The 16205-nt window shown below is 59.0% G+C and overlaps 1 protein-coding gene across 5 annotated transcripts in view; it reads left to right on the forward strand.

Annotated features, from left to right (window-relative positions):
• SEPTIN9 (septin 9) overlaps positions 1–16205 on the forward strand; it is a 164992-nt gene that overhangs the window by 119048 nt on the left and 29739 nt on the right. Inside the window, exon 1 of one of the 5 annotated variants that reach the window (XM_082678080.1) lies at positions 5831–5916. The exons of the other annotated variants lie outside the window; for them this stretch is intronic. The gene's annotated coding sequence lies outside the window, so the exon portion shown is untranslated. Of the gene's footprint in view, positions 1–5830; positions 5917–16205 lie in introns of those variants that run through there. 5 annotated transcript variants of the gene reach the window in all.

Consider the following 16205-nt stretch of genomic DNA (forward strand, 5'->3'; position numbering starts at 1 on the left):
GTATCCTTCACACCAGAGTAACAGAGTTGGCTGCCAAGGAGAGTTAAGATATCATCAAATAATTTCTGACACATTGTTGATTTAATGATAGCTTTTCAAGAGGAAAAAGAAATGTGTATTAAAGGTGCCTGCGAGGGGAAGGTGCAGCCTGACAGTGGGGGTGGGAGAAGCACTTCTTACAAAGGAGGAAATGGGGCCTTCCTGCTGCAGAGTTCCACAAACATTTATGGGGCCACTACCTAGGAACCCAGGAGGAGGTAAGTCAGCCAGGCAAGTGCTCCGGGTCAAGATGTGAGGTGGGAAACACGAAAGGGGGCGGGGGTGGTCACATCTGATGGAGAAACATCCGGAGGGCTTCCTGGAAGTGGTGACTTCTAACAGGGGATTTTAGATGGGGTTTGGGAGACTACAGGGCCTGGATGAAGGGCATAGGGTCCTTAGAACACAGTATGTTTGGAGATGTGGCTGGCGGGAAGGTGGTCAGGGCCAGAGGCGGCGGCAGTCTGGGTGTCGTGGCTGAAGCTGGTGATGGAAGTAAGGCCGGCCTCTCCTCTCCTCGCATCCCAGAGGAGAACCCCGTGTGCTGTCTAAACCCCTGCCTTGGGAGATGAGAGAGGAAGGTCGCCCGGAGAAGTGCCCTTCTAGGAGGGGTGCTTAATGCATGCCACGTGCTGCCTCTGAGGTCAGATGGGACGGAGGAACTGGAGGCTGGCCATGAGGATTGTTTCAAGAGGTTGGTTTTAATAGTGAAATGGGCAGAAGCCAGATAGCAAAGGTTAAGAAGTGAGTGGGTGGTGGGAGGGTGGAAGCCGCCGTGTAGACCAACTGTTAAGAGGCTGGATTGTTCAGGGAGGAAGAAAGCAAGCCTACAGTGGAGGAGGGAGCTGGGCCAAAGGAAGGGGGCTGGCCTTATTTTTGAGATGAGGGGCAGCCTGAACGTTCTCCTAGGTCAAGTTGAGAAGGAACTGGAGAAAAAGAAAGATGTCAACCCAATGTGGCAACTCGCCTCTGCGGGCCTTGCTCTGCTGCAGAGAGCAGCTGTGCGGTAGGGCCCCTCTCGCCCCCATGCATGCCTGGGCCTTCGCTCTGGGGTTTTGGGGGTTACCCCCAGGGACAGTCGGGGCTCGTGTGTGTGTGTGCCAGCACCTCTCTGAGGCCTGCCTGCCTCTAGGCAGGGGGGTGCCCACCCCCCCACCCCTGGGGGCATGTGGCTGAGTATGCTTCCTGCCCACTGCAGCCCCCAGGCCCACACTTCCAACCCGCCCAGCCCTTCCCCTGTCCCCCTGTTGCGGGGGAGCCCAGCGAGCTGCCCACAGAGGAGAGCGAGGGATCTTTTTCTTGGCAGTTGACAGGAAGCATCTGCTGCCTCCCATGGGGTCTGCCCGGGGTGGGTGGGAAGAGAGCTGGCAGGTGGGCTGAGCTGCTCGGGCTTTGGGCTTGGCAGGAGGAACGTTCGGGACCTGGGAACTGGGGTGGGGGGGGCGGTATGTGTGTGCATGTGTGTGTGCGTGAGTGTGAGTGTGCATGAGACAGGGAGGGAGGGAGGGAGGATGCTGTGTAACCACTTCCTCCCCTTCCGCCGCTGCTGCATGCTAGAGCAACGTCTCGGGCGTCACATGAGTGCCCCTGTCCTGCAGGGCGGGCGACTCCCGCAGAGGCTGCTGTGCTCTTCACCCAGTTGGCCCAGCTGCAGGTGGGAGCCCCGACTACCCCTCTGTGGCTTCCAGAGTAGGATCCTGCTGCAGGACATCTGATCAGTGCTGCCGCCCCTGGCGACCTTTCTGTTGGGGGTTCCCCGGGGGGATGGTGGGCTCTGCTCATGGGCAGGTGGAAACGGCCCACAGCATCCTTGTCCAGGACACCATGGGACCCCCCTCTCCACTGCACGTCAGCTGGTGCCCAGCGAGGGGAGCTTCCTTAGTTTTGTGGGGGTGAGTCGAACTCCCTCCCCCAAAACCTGACTTAACACCCCATCGGGTCTGGGAAGGGTCCCGCTCATGGATGCATGGCCTGGAGCAAGTTCCCTCCAGCTCTGAGTGTTTGTTTCTTCATCCTAACATATACGGGTCGAGTTCCAGACTGCAGGGCTGTATGAGTTTCCTGTGGCTGCTATAACAAATTACCACACGCTCAGTGGCTTGAAACAATAGGATTTATTCTCTGGCAGTCCTGGAGGTCAGAAGTCTGAAATCAGGGTCACTGGGCTAAGTCAAGGTGTCAGCAGGGCTGGTCCCATCTGGAGACTCCAGGGGAGAGTCTGTCCTCACTTCTTCCAGCTGCTGGTGGCTGCCGGCACTGCTTGGCTTGTGGCCACATCACTCCACTCTGCCTCCAGCATCACCCGGTTATCTTCTCTATATTCTTCAGTTTTCCCTCTGCGTCCCTCTCATAAGGACCCTTGTGATTATGTTTGGGGCCCACCCAGATAATCGGGGTAATCTCTGCATCTCACAATCCTTCGTCACCTCTGCAGCGTCCATCCTGCCATGTAAGGTAACATTCACAGGTTCCAGGAAGAGGGGGCGTGATTCAGCATCCCCCAGGGCTCCTGAATTGTCTCAGGGCCCTTCTGGTTTTAAGGTCTAAGATGGGAGAAGAAACTGGCTCAAGTGAAAAAAGGACACGTTAAATTCTTTTCTCTTTAATCTACCGTGAACATATTCACATTGTTGTGCAACCGTCACCACTATCGAGTTCCAGAACATTTTCATCACCTCAAAAGGAAACTCCATATCCATGAAGCAGTCACTCCCCGGCCAACGCCTGCCCCCACCTTGGCAACCACTGCTTTCTGTCTCTATAGATTGTTTTTTTGTTTTTGCGGTACGCGGGCCTCTCACTGTTGTGGCCTCTCCTGCTGCGGGCCACAGGCTCCGGACGCGCAGGCTCAGCGGCCATGGCTCACGGGCCCAGCCGCTCCGCGGCATGTGGGATCTTCCCGTACCGGGGCACGAACCCGCGTCCCCTAGCATCGGCAGGCGGACTCCCAACCACTGCGCCACCAGGGAAGCCCTACAGATTGTTTTTTAATCACTGTAATTCTGTGTGACTTTGAAGTCAATAAAAAGAAGCATGTTGAGGTACTTCGGGGAGGCCGGCGCCTAGATGCCTGTGCACGGAGGAGCACGAGTTGCAGTAGCTCGGGTGTCTGGAAGGGTTCCTGGCTCCACGCTCCCGGGGAAGCTCCAACAGCCCAGCTCACTCGTGAGCCGCTGCTTTTGAGTCAGGGGTGCATCCTGGCCTGAGCACCTGTGAGCCAGGTAAGTGAGGGAACCCTGGAAGGGGGGGGGGTTGGCAGTCGCAGGAACCGACATCTTTGGAATCGTCTGACGGATGCTTAGCGCTCATCTGGCAAAGTGACTCTTAGGAGAAACTCTGTTCTTTCTGACGGTCGAATCTGAGAGTAATGTCCCCATACGTTCCCAGAAAGGGGACACTGATGTAGGGATCAGTGGCCTCAACAGTATCTCACAGTAGATGCTTCTCTGTGTCCTGTACCACCCCCCGCGTGGCTGCATACACGGTGCTAAAAATGATCCCGATAAACGGCCCTCCAAGGATCTGGTGTCATCTCAGGATGAAATTGAGGCTATCGAGAGCTGTACTGTCCAGGACATGTGGCTCCTGACCACTTGAAATGTGACCAGTCCAAATCGAGAGGTGCTGTAAGTAGAAAATGCTCGCTAGATTTTGGTACGGAAAGAAAAAAGAATGTAGATATCTCAAAAGTTTTTATGTTGATTACATGTTGGGTTGATAATATTTTAGCTCTTTAGGTGAAGTAAAATGCTTTAAAATTAACGTCACCTGTTTCTTCTTACTTTTTTACTGTGGCTCCTAGAAACTTTAAAATTATGTACGTGGCTGGCCCGTCTGTGGACGGCCTTCCATTTCCGCCAGAGGACTGGATGGGCAGCTGCGCAGGCGTCGGGTCGCTCTCTCTAGATGCCGAGTGTGTGCTGAGCAGCAGTGGGCTCTGAGCGCTTCCGGGGGGGCAGATGTGCTGTGTTGGAAAAGCCCCTGGACTGGGGGGCTTGTCAGGCGCAGGGATTCCCTCTCCTGTCCTCTGGGGGCCGCCGTCAGTGACAAGTGAGGGGAAGGTACGAGAGGAGCTTGTCACGTATACAGAGCACCCAGGCCGCCTCCTGGGCCAGAGATCTGGGGGTTGGGGGAGACGGCGGGCAGGGCGAGGGCTGGGCTTGGAGAGCAGCTGGTTGGCGCCCAGGAAGGGGTGGTGGGCCCTGGGAGTGGATTCTGGGGCCAGAAAGCTGGGGGACAGAGTGAGGCCAGAGATGAGAAGGAGGCTCCAAGGGGAGCGCTGGGGGTCAAGGCGTCTGCCGGGCAGGCGTGGAGCGGAGGCTCTGTGTTAATTAACCCTGACACCTGGCCTGGCCTCCTTTGTGCTGGTTCCTGGAGCTGCTTTTTAGGGCCCAGCCCAGTGGGCAGGGGTGTCAGGAGGGGCTGGGCCTTCCCCACTCTCTGCCTAGGAAATCACCTCCTTGGAGGACAGGGAATTGTATTTTTTGAATGGCTGCCCTTCCTGTTTCTGGACACACATCTCACTTTAATTCTTGCAGCTGGAGTTGATTACACCCATTTTACAGATGGGGAAGGTCCAGGCCAGCAGATGTTGAGTAGTGGGCCAAAACTAGTTCGAGTGAAGGGGCCTCCATCTCGTTTTGACTCTGAGGCCCATGTCTCGGATCCACCACGGCCTCCCGCCCACTGAGGTGCCCACTGAGATGCAAAAGAGGTCTCCGGACATGCAGTCCCTCCCGCGGACACTCCCCCGGCTCTGGCCAAGAGCCTGGAGACCCATGGCAGCAGCTCTCCATGGCCACTCCACATGCGGGTGTGGAAGGGTGTGGGACACAGCCCCCTGAAGCCTTTGTGACAAACCCCAAGACCTCAGAGGCCACTGGGGAGCAAGTTGCCTGTCAGGGGTGGGAGTGGCCGCTGCTGGGGTGAGCTGGCTGCTGAGGGACATGGTGGTGGACGTGGTCAGCCTGCCCATGTGACTGGTGGGGCGGGTGCCCTGGGGCCTTACCCACCCACCACGCGGGGGCATCTGGGAAGGGAAACCCTGGGTGTGGCCTGGCCCACGAGGGCCAGGCTGGAGGTCTTTATCCCGGAGGCAGGAGGATGGACTGGCTGGTGTCACTGGCCCTAAGACAGACCTCCCAGGTGTCACTCAGGCTCTTGTGCACTTGAAATAACCACTCCCTGCCCCAGGAAGACCCCCACACCGGCCCCCCGCAGCTCTCTCCTCCTGTGGGAGTCGGCCTGAGCGCAGTCAGCCCCGCCTGTGCCTGGGAGTGACTCACTCCCTCGGGGTCAGAGGTCGTGACACAGGCTGGATTTGGCAGATCCCAGCGTCCAGGCCCAGGCCCAGGCCCAACAGGGTCGATCCCAAGCTCCCTCCTCTGGGGACCACCCAGCCCATCCCCTGAGGGGGTCTCGGCACTTCCCAGGTGCTTGCAGGGAGGAGAGAGAGGAGGAGACTCCGTCACTCATTCCCAGGCCCTGAGGGGCTGGAGAGGCAGGAGCTGGATCGGAGTCGGAGCTCCGGGGCTCCAGGAAGAAGAAAGAGCTCTGGGTGAGCTGGCCACCACCTCTGCCTCCCCAGCCCCTGCCCGCTCCTCTCTTCTCCCTCCCGGGGTCATTGCCACCTCCGCACGCACAGCAGGGCTGGCTGTGCTCCCACCCGCAGCTGCCAGGAAGCCTGGACCTCCTGGGGAGGGCGGCCTGTCATCCGAGCTGCTCGGGGTCAGGACCAGGTGGGGGGGGGTGCACCTGGCAAAGAGGGAGCGAGGGCGGGGCGGCGGGGAGAGAGGGTGCCCGTGGGCAGCGTCAGATTCTTGGCATCGCCCTGAACGCACGGGCTGGGAAAGCAGGGCAGCCTGGCTGGCTGGCCAGGTGAGCCTCTTTCCTTTTCTCTCTTTCCCGGACTCCTTCCCCGGGGACCGTGTCACTCCCTTTGGGGGTGACTCAGGCAGGCTTGGGAACTGGGCTCCTTGGCATTTCCTAGGCACCCAGGGCGGGGGTGATTGCCGGGGGCGCCCCTTCTCTCCGCCTGCCCCCCCTCCCTCGGCAGCCCCTCGCCCTGCCCCCTCCGCAGGGAGGCCGTCGCGGTCCCTCCCTACCTCGGGCCCGCGCTCTGGGAGGCTCCTTGTTCCTCGGCCACAAAGCCTCTTTGATCCTCTGCTCGGCTCCGAGCCATGTGACCCGGTGGGCGGGCCGCGCTCTCAGGCGGCCAGCGCAGCCCGACTCAGCTGCTGGGTGAGTCCTCGCTCCCTTTGTTCCCTCCAGCCTCGCACCGCTTGCAGGGGCCCCTCAGGTGGTCCGGCTGCCCGGCAGCCCCCTCGAGGGCCGGGCGGGAGCGGCGCCTCCCCGGGGGCCCCCGGGTCCAGCCCCCCGGCCGGCGGGACAGCCCCCGGGCCCCAGGAGCGGGACGGTGGGATCTCGGTCTTCACTCGGGGCCCAGATTTTCGGGCGCGGAGCAGAAGAGAAGGGCTTTGTGTGCCACAGCCGTGTCTCTGTAAATATTTGGCCAGCTACCCGAGTGGTTAAGTCCTTCTCGGCCAGGAGTTTCTTGGAGCCCATTTCCCTTTCTCAAGGGGCTTCCCTGACTTCCAGGAGGGCTGGGAAGATCTGCGGATTGGCCACCAATGCCTCTTAAAATCGTCCCGTCCAGATGGTCAGCCGTTAGGGGTAGGCGGCTCCGAGGACCTGCTGGAGATTAGTTTCAACAGATGCTAGAAATGCCGGAATCAGAGATCTTGCGGGCGGCATTGCGATCTGGGGAGTTTCTGCTGCAGCGTGTCTGGATTCCTGGGAGGTGTTTGGGATGTGGGCGATGTTCCTGGGAGCGGGCCGGGGGGCGGTGGAGGGGTGGCGGTGCGGGGGGCTGGAATGCGAGTGCTTTGCTGGAGGATGGAGCGAGGGCGTCCACCACGTCGTCACGCCGTGCAGAGGAGCAGGGGTGAGGAAGCGGCTTCTCGGGGACGTGCCTTCCGAGGGGCTTTCCAGCCCGGCCAAGAAGTTGGGAGAACCCCCAGACTCAAATCCCACAGCCAGCCCGGCACGTCACCCTAGGCACCAAAGCTGGAGGGCCGAGGTGCTTCACAGGCAGTGCCATCTGCTCTGAAACTTCATCCCAAATGTGCCCTGGGTGTTGACTCAGCCTCCAGGCTGCTGCCCTGCGTCCTGGTCTCCCTCCTTTCCTTCTGCTGTGAAATCTGCTGGCATTTTTGTCCGAGGTTTGGGGAAGCATCTCTGCTCACCAAAGAGACGTTTGAAATTCCTTTCCTGGAGAAAAGTGTGCTGCCCGGCAGAGGTGCATACAGCGGGTTTCTGGTCCATACAGTGGGTTTCTGGCCCGTGGGGACAGCACCCTCGTTGGGATTCAGTTTGGATCCCGCATGGAAAAACCTGTTGGGAAGGAGGGAGAAAAAGGCCCTGTGTCCTCATAATTGTGTGTGCTTTCCCCGCCCTTCATTCATTGTTGTTTTGCCTTGAAACTAGGGCCTCCATGGGTGTTTACACAAATGTCATTTCTCTTTGGCAACCTGGGGGCTCCTTTTCAGGAAAGAGAAAGAAGAACAAGTTTGTTTAACCCTCTGGGGGTGGGGAGCCAGCATCCGCATGACGCCTCTTTGGAAAGGGGGGATTCCCACCGCTCTCCCCTTGGGTCCTTTCTGGGTGAAGACATGGCTGGGGAAGGGGGCCACTTCTGTGGCTGACCTCTCCTTACGCCCGTCTCGGGGGACCTGCGTTGGTCGCTGACCCTCTCCCACCCCTCCTGGGCGTCCCTGCTGCCCCCATCATTTCCGGGTTGTGGCACCTGCGATACTGTTGGGTCTACTGGTTTATGTCTGCATTTCCGCCAGACGCCGCACCTCGTGGCCGGCACTGTGATCGGGGTGCTGTCCGGTTCCGCTGGCGCGTGGGGAGGATCAGGGCCCCGGGCATCTGAGATGGAGGAGAGAGCCCTGTTCTGATGGGAAGGGGGAAGCCAAAAGGCAGAACACAGACAGTGCTGTCATTGGGTCCCACCAACCCCAAGCCTTGTGGGGCCCGTGGGGTTACCCCCCGAGTGCCAGGCCCACTGCCCCAGACCTCCAGGACAGGGTTCACAAGGGCTTTCACCCCAGAAGCCCTGAACCCCTTAGGGTAACCAGGGTCCCTAGGGCGCCTTGCCTCCCCACCCCCTCCCTGATCCCCCGGGCCACCGTGCCCGCCCCACTTCCTGTTGTGTCACCACCAGCCTGAGCTGCTCTGGTCAGATAGGGCAGCTTTGCAGGAAAGAGGTTTCCTAGGGGCTGAGATGCATTCGGCAGAAGGAGAGACCCCCACCAGCCTGGAGCAGTGCCAGCTTCCTACAGTGTCAAAGGTCTCTAGGCTGTTTTAGGAAGCCTGTCACCCCCTGAACGGTTCACTCTTGGGCTGGCTTTCCCACACCGCCAGCGGCTCTGGGCTCCTTCACTTTCCCGTTGGCCAGGTGTGTAGGAAGGAGGACTTTATTTTAGCGTGTGAGGGGGAGGACAGACGCGTGCTGGCCACCCCAAGTCCCTGGCCAGCGTCCTCTGCAGTGGCCTTCTACACCTGCTGTTCCCCCCCGTCCCTCTCTTCAGCCCTCCTCTCCCCAGCCCTGGTTTAGACCACTGATACCCCCGGGCTTCAGAAAGATGCGGGGTTGGATGTGGCCTGGTGCGGAGATCCCGGTGGCCCAGCTCCCCACAGGAGGGGAGTCTCGGGGAAGGTGACTCCAGCAGAACTCAGCCCTTGGCCGGGACTCTTCCCAGACTTCTGCCTCCCAGCGCCGGGCTTTGATTTGTTCACTGCGTGCCAGCCTGGCTCCTGGGACAGGTAGGGGCCTGTTCTCAGAAGCTCAGTGGAGCCTTCTGACGCCTTCCCGGGAGCACTCCTGCGGTGGCAGCCGGGCACAGCCAGCTCCGAGGGCGAGCTTGCTGGGTGAGCAGACTGGGGGCCCGGCAACGGTGCAGGTCTAATCACAGCCGGGAGGGCGCCTTGCCCCACCTGGCGAGCCCTCCACCTGCCCACCTCCCAGCGGGCTCACCAGGAGCCCTGTTGGGGGCTGGCAGAGGTGGCGGGTGGAACATCTTGCCCTGGGCGTGGGTGGATGGGTGGGGTTCAAGCCTGCCACTCCCTTCTCTTTTTATCTGTGTCCTGTGGAGAAGGGCTGAATCCCGAGAGGCCCACGGAGCTTTGATTCCAACTCTGCAGGGGCCTGTGTGGCCACTTGTCCTCATCTGGACTCACCGGTCCACCTTCAGAGCAGAGTTAATTATCAGCTCATGGGGGCAGCTTCACCCCACCCGCCCTTCTGGGGTGCGGGGCTGGGCCGTGGTTTGGAGGGAGGCCGTTCCAGCTTAAATGTGATTTTTAAACCCTTTAATCTGGGTTTGGTAGCGGGATCATAGCAGAAACACCAAATTTCTTGTCGCTCTCCTGAAGCTGGGAGTGGGGTGAAAGGTCAGCTCCTGAGCACCCAGGCCACCCTCGGAAGCTCCCGGTTGGGGTTCTGTCACCGACGCTGACCCCCACAGGGAAGGAGGTCCACCAGCCGCTGGGGTGCCCCGCCCTCTGTTCCTTTGCGCCTGGTGTGCAGCACCCCCTTCTGGGGCCATGTCCCCCAGAGGGGATGCCAGCCCCTGTCCTGCTCTGTGCGTGCCAGGCACTGAGTGCCCAGTGAGGCAGTCACTCCCATGGCATTGGAAGAGCGCCCTTGCTGGTGTCCCTGGTGGAATGTGCCCGTACCTCCTCCAGCCTCCCAGATCCTTATCGCTTATCTTATCTCCCAGGCCTGTCACCAGGCCTGTCACCGGGCTCTGACAGCAGATAAGGTTTTCCTTTCCTGGGAGCAGGAAAGTGAGTTTCCCTCCTGCGTGGAGGACATCCCACACCAGGTGGGGACGTCCGCGTCCTGTCCGTGAGTCTTTCCCTGGACTGTGCACTTGGGTTGTGTGTTCTTGGTCTTTGTGGCGGCCTGGACGCCCCAGGTGCTTGCTCGGTTGCTGTCGGAATAGATGCACGCACCACGTGGTTGCGGCGTTTCATCTTTTGTCCAAATACTCTTGTGGTTTCTGTGAGACAAGCTCGAGAGGGCCTTATAAGAACAGACATTTGTTTTGCTCTCTTCATACAAGCTCTCCTTGGAGCCTTTTTTTTTTTTTTTTAAAGATAAAGGACCAAAGAGCAGCATTTCTTCCATGATTTGAATACATTCTCCCGGGGCAGGGGACTGGACCAGATGACCCCAGGCTCGCCCCCATGCTCTGGTGCTGGGGGAGCCGTAGGGGAGTGAGGACAGGATCCCAGTCTTTTGTTCCTTGTCTGCCAGGGACAGAGGAAGAGCTGCCCGTTGCTGGGGGTCAGCTGTGGGCCCCGGAGACAAACGGCCGCTGGATAGCGGCCCCGTTGAGTCAGAGGGAGAATCGTTGTTGACTGTAGCTTGGGGGTCGGTGGGGGCCAAGGGTGGGCAGGGGGTGCAGAGGGCGGAGGGGGTGTCACAGACCCCATGGGGGAGCAGGTGGGCAATGCACCACCTATTGGCCTCACTCATCTGCCCCCGGCCCTGCGGTGACGGAGGGCATGGAGCAGAGGCACTGCCGCCACTTTGCAAACCGCATGCTCTGCTGATGTCACTCTGGTCACCCCGGTGGCTTTGCAGTCAGCCTGCCAGGCCCCAAACCCCACAACCAGCGCTGTCTGGCCAGGTTTACTCTGGCCAGGTGCCCGGGGCCCCCAATCTTAATGTCGAGGAGTTTCATTGAAGCGACCTTTGTCACCAACTGCTGGAGCTGCCTCCCTCCCTCCCTCCCCACGTGACGGAGGTGGGGACCAAGGCCTAGGTGTCCACGACAAAATGTCATCCTCCCAGACTTTTCCTCGTGGGAAAAAGAACACGTTTTACGGGCTTTTGTTTGCCCTTGGTTTAAGTGTAGATGTTTAAAAAAGTGGGAAAACAGAAGGATCTCCACTGTGTCACCTGCTGCCCGGGAGGTGCTGAGGGCAGGTGGGAGGGGCCTTTCCGTCGTCTCTGGCCGCTTGCCGTCCACCCCGCCTCCACGGCCACCCTCTGGGGCTGGAGTGCTAGTGAGGAGCGCGGTCGGGGCAGAGGAGGGGACCCGGGGGGTGTGGGGCTGCGTGTCCAGGTGGCAGCGGGGGGAGGGCCGATGTGGCGGCTTCTGCTCAAATCGCTCACCTCCGGCAGGGCCACCCCGGCACGGCACCCGCTCAGCAGATGCCCGCCTCCTGCTTGCCTGACACAAAGTTCCTCAGCTGTCCTTTTCCATCTTTCCAAAGTCTTGCCTGTCTCCCCAGCCTCCTCCAGGGCTCGCTGTGAAACTGGATGGCCTGGTCCCGTCTCCCCGAGGCTCCTGGGACCCCCCTCCACCATGCGCCAGCAGCCACCTCTGTCCCCATTCACTCCTTCACTCCCTCGTGCGTTCATCCACCAGTGCTTTTGGGGGCACCTGCTCAACAATCCTGAGCGGAAGGGGTGCCACTGTGCTTGGGCGCCAGGTCCCCCGTGGGCCACGGAGGGAAGGACAGGAGACCTCTGTGTGCACCTCAGTTTCTGCATTCAGCCTGCTGCCAGTTCGTCGGGTTGTGGGGAGACATGTGAGCTGGGGATGGGGGGGGTTGGTCCTCCGGTTTTGTGGGGTGGGTGGAGGGGAGGTAAACCCCCCTCCGTGGGTGCCCCCTGAGCTGGCTCCTCGTGGGGCTCTCCGATGACGGCTGGGGAGTAAAGAGCTGATTCACACTACGAGGCACCCGGAGACCCGAGTGCGAAAGTTATAATTAAAGTTGCTCTTGAGCAACGCAGAGGCCCGTCTCCCTCTGCGGCCTGTGCTAATAACCCTGTAAAAGTGGGACTGAACTGAATTCTCTCTAGTTGTGGCTTGTTTGGCATCCTTAGGGTTTGGGAAGGGGAGGGAGAGGACTTGGACTTCTAGCAGATTTGGGGTGGCTCCTACCAAGAGGGCCCAGGAAATCTGGCATCGGCCCCCCCAGCAGCTCCGGCTCCCCCCAATCATTTCCTTCGGGCCTGCGCTGAAGATGCTGCCCAGACTCAGCCCCTGACCGGTCGGGCGGGGCCGCAGGTGGGTGCCGGGCCTGAGTCCTGCTGCCGGGGGGCCGCTGCACCCCGCTGGTTCAGGTATGTGGAAGGGGTCTGAGTGGGTGTCTTGGGAAGCAGAGGTTTTCCCCTCTTGTCCCTCCTGCCCAGGGATTCAGGATGAGCCAAGTTCAACCTTTCTGAGTGCTTATGGGCTGTGTTTTTATCTCCACTTCCCCCTCCTTTCAGGGTGAGGTTTACGGCTTCTGTCTGTAAAAGGGGCCTGCTCCCGGGTCATTCTGTGACTTGACAGGTTCCAGCCCATGACACCGAGGGCCCTTTTTAAAAATTCACGTCCTTATGAGCACTGGTGGTTTGAGGAGCAGGCTGGGCAGGTATAGAAGTCACCAAAGTCACCTGGGCTGCGGAATTGTAAGGGACCGGGGCGCCTCGCAGGCCAGATGCTGGGTCAGTGCTGGGGGCTGGCCGTGGACCAGAGGACACAGTCCCTGCTCTGATTCCCTGGGGAGCTCAGCCATCAGCCTTCTTGTTGTTGATAATAGCTTTATTGAGAAATAATTCACTTTCCAGAAAATTCACTCTTTTAAAGTGTACAATTCAGTGGTTTTTGTATATTCACAAAGTTAGGCAACCATCACCACTAATTCCAGAATATTTTTATCACCCCTCGAAGAGATCCATTAGCAGTAGCTTTCCATTCCCAGCTCCCTGCTCCTGGCCCCTGGCAACCACGAATGTGCTTTCTGTCTCCATGAATTTGCCTATTCTAGGTATTTTGTATAAGTGGAATCCTATAGGAGGTGGCCTTTTCTGTCTGGCTTCTTTCACTTAGTGTAATGTTTTCAGGGTCCATCCATATGTAAACATGGCCATGTTCCATTTCTATTTATGACTGAATAGTATTCCATTTGATGGCTGCATCCCATCCTGTTTATCCATTCATCAGTTGATGGGCATTGGGGCTGTGTCCACTTTGTAGCTCTTTAGAATCACGCTGCAGTGAGCATTGGTGTCCAGGTTTGGGTGCGGGTGTGTGTTTTCATTTCTCTTGGGGTCACTGGGGAAAGCTTGGCTCACCAGCACTGAGTCGGGGGTGCCCTGTTGGTCCCTCGGGCCCCACCCCCAGTGGCTGTGAGCATCTCTCATATCATGTCTCGAATCTGTGTGTCTGTGCAATTTGCTGGGGGTTCTTTTGTTTTCACTGTTGAGTCCAGAGCCAAGATCTGTGGAACAGGATGAATCGACGTGGAATCAATGCATGGATGAGTTGGGGGGCGGGGCGGGGGCAGAGAAGCCCGTTGGGTCCGCAGCTGGGGCCTGTCGCTGACTTCCAGTTTCCTTTGCCTGCATGGGGCCCAGAACAAGGCAGAAAGGGGAAATGGAAGGCTTGTGCGTCCTCTTCCAGGGAGACAGGGAAGCATGCAGCAGTGAGCTAGTCGCAGTGTGAGAGGAAGTGGGTCGATGGAAGGAGTGGGTGGGTTTGGCGTACCCTCCCCCAGGGGGACCTGCCCCTCTCTCCACCAGCCTTGGCCCCGAGGGGGCGTGGGGGGGGTAGGAGGTGTTTCCTTCCTGGGAGGGTGGAAATGTAGGGTGGGGGGCTGCCTCTGGGATCCAAGGAGGGGGTGAGGGTGGCCGCAGTTCTCCCAGATCTGCAGGAGCTACATGCTGCAGCGTTTCTGATGTTCTGTGCATCACACGCAGAAAAGGTAAGCTGTAGAGAGAATGCATGTCGGTTGTTTTTTAAACCACCGCGCAAGTGCATCCAGGAAAGGCCTACCCCTGCACACGTCTGGGCGCCCGCTGTGTCCACTCTCAGCTTCGCAGCCCGGGAGCGCGCTGGAGAGGGCCCACGGGCGCGGTCTCGGGTCTCGGGAAGGCGGTCTCGGGTCTCGGGAAGGCGGCGGAGCGGCCGGGCTCCCTCCCTCCTCCTCTGGGCCCTCCCCGCCCGGCAGCTGGAGGGACCTCTGCTTCTCACCAGTTCTCAGGCAGAAATTACCATATGAATGTGGCTCCTTCCCGGAGCCGCCGGCTGGGGAGACCTGGGAGGGGACAGGCTCCCACCCTCGGGGCCCTCCCGGTTCTGTGCTGACCGTGGCACAGATCGATCTGGTGGAAGACGCCGGGCGTTTTCGATCCACAGTAGGTCCCCTCTGGATGCGGAGGGTGCGGGGGGTGGGTTGGGGTCTGCCTGCGGGCAGGGCAGAGCCTGCTGGGTCCCAGCGAGTGTGGGAGGCCCTGGAGACAGGCGTGCTCCCTCCTTTAGCTCTCGTCTCAACTTGTAGGAGAACGTGTTGTTACTGTAGCTCTTGTTATTTTGGTCTGATGTCAAAAGTCTCAGCTAATTACAGCAGGAAATGTAGACTCTAAGGAAGGATGTGAGGACGAGGATAGGGAAGGACAGATCTGAGCGCTTTGTAAACTGTAAAGTGCTGTGCGCAGGCCAGCCCAAGAGTCAGCCCTCCTCTGATGGCCCAGCCCGGCCCCTACTTGTGTCTCGATTTAATACCCTTTGGCAGTTGGCCAAATCACTCTTAAGTTTGGGCTGGTGATACGTCACATTGAACTGCTGGACAGCAAATTAACGGATACCTAGTGACTGGTAGCCTGTCCACTTCACGTAGGGGACCCACTGCTCGCCAAAGCCCCAGCCAGGCAGGCCAGGCCAGCTGCAGCATGGGTGCAGCGTGGCTGAGGTTTCAGAGTCAGCACAGAGCCCAGGGCGGGTCCAGGTGTTCGGGCCTGAGCCCCCTGCACACCAGCCCTGCCTGCCTCAAGCTTCTGGGAGAGACCCCACGTGCCTTGAAGCCCCAGTTAGGGGTGGGTGAGGAAGGTGGTAGGGATTAGGGACCACCCAGTCTCCCCGCCCCAGTGGGCGCCTCCATCCCCCCACTGACTGTTTCCTGAGCAAAATGTCCTGAATGGGCAGGAGCTGTCCCAGGATGTCCATCCATCCTTCCGCTGAGGTGCTTTGTGGCTGCAGAAGGAGGACGGAAACCGGAAATTGTTCACATCTCATTCACACGCTGCTGCACACTGAAAGCCGAATGAGGGGGAAGCCCATGGGAAAGGATGCAGGCCAGCACTGCGGGAACCTCGCGGAGGGGCCAGGGCTGGAGAGGCGCCACCTGGATTGACCCGGGAGCAGTGGCCGGCCCCGCGATGCTCTGGGAAGAGAGGAGGGCAGGAGGAAAGAGCAGTGAGCTCACCTTTCATTCATTCATTCATTCATTCATTCATTCAACATCTTACTTACTGGGCGCTCGAATGTGTAAGATTTTGTGAGCAGCAAAGGAGACAGACCCGGCGTTCAGCAGAGGAGGATAAAATCTTCAATTTCAAGTTGTGCTCAGGGCCACTCCGGAAGAGAACCACGGGACCCAGCGGGAGTCCCCCTGAGCAGTGCTGGGGGAGAACCTCTCTGAGGAACCTTGTTTGAGCCGCAGAAAGGAGCCAGGGAGACGGTGCACATATCAAAACTGGAGAGGTGGGCATGTGCTTGTATTTTATTAGCAAATTAGAGCATTTACAGCGCCAGGCACCATTCTCTGTGCTTTGTAAGTGTCTGGTTTGGTCCTCATAGTACTCTTACGAGGCAAGTATTGTTATCCCATCTCACACATAAGAAAATTGAGGCACAGAGAGGTTAAGTTACTTGCTCAGGGTCACACAGGGAGTCTGGGATGGAACAGGATCCCAGCCCCAGGATTCTGGGGCCTCGGGATCTTGTATTTTCCCAGGTGCAGGGAGAACTAGTTAGGATTTCAAGCCAGGGGGATGATGCAATTAATTTCTTTTAAACAGGCCTTCCTGGTGCTTTGAGAGGTTGGACTGCGGGGGAGGGTAGTTGATGGCGATGGTTTGGATTGTGGGAGCCATGGAGGGAGGGAGGCAGGGCGACTGCCTGCAAGATGTGTGTTGGATTCGGATTGATAGGACTTTGGGGTGGATGATTGGATCTGGGGAGATGGAAGCGGCGGGGGGACCAAGGCTGGCCCCTGGATTTCTAGCTGTCATAAATGGATGCTTGGAGATGCCATTACTCACAGGGGAGGGGGTGGGGTGGGGAGGGTAGGCTCAAGGTCCAGAGTTCAGTCTGGGGCAT

Source organism: Grampus griseus, assembly GCF_964374135.1.
Source record: "Grampus griseus genome assembly, chromosome: 20".
Classification (NCBI taxonomy): Eukaryota; Metazoa; Chordata; class Mammalia; order Artiodactyla; family Delphinidae; genus Grampus; species Grampus griseus.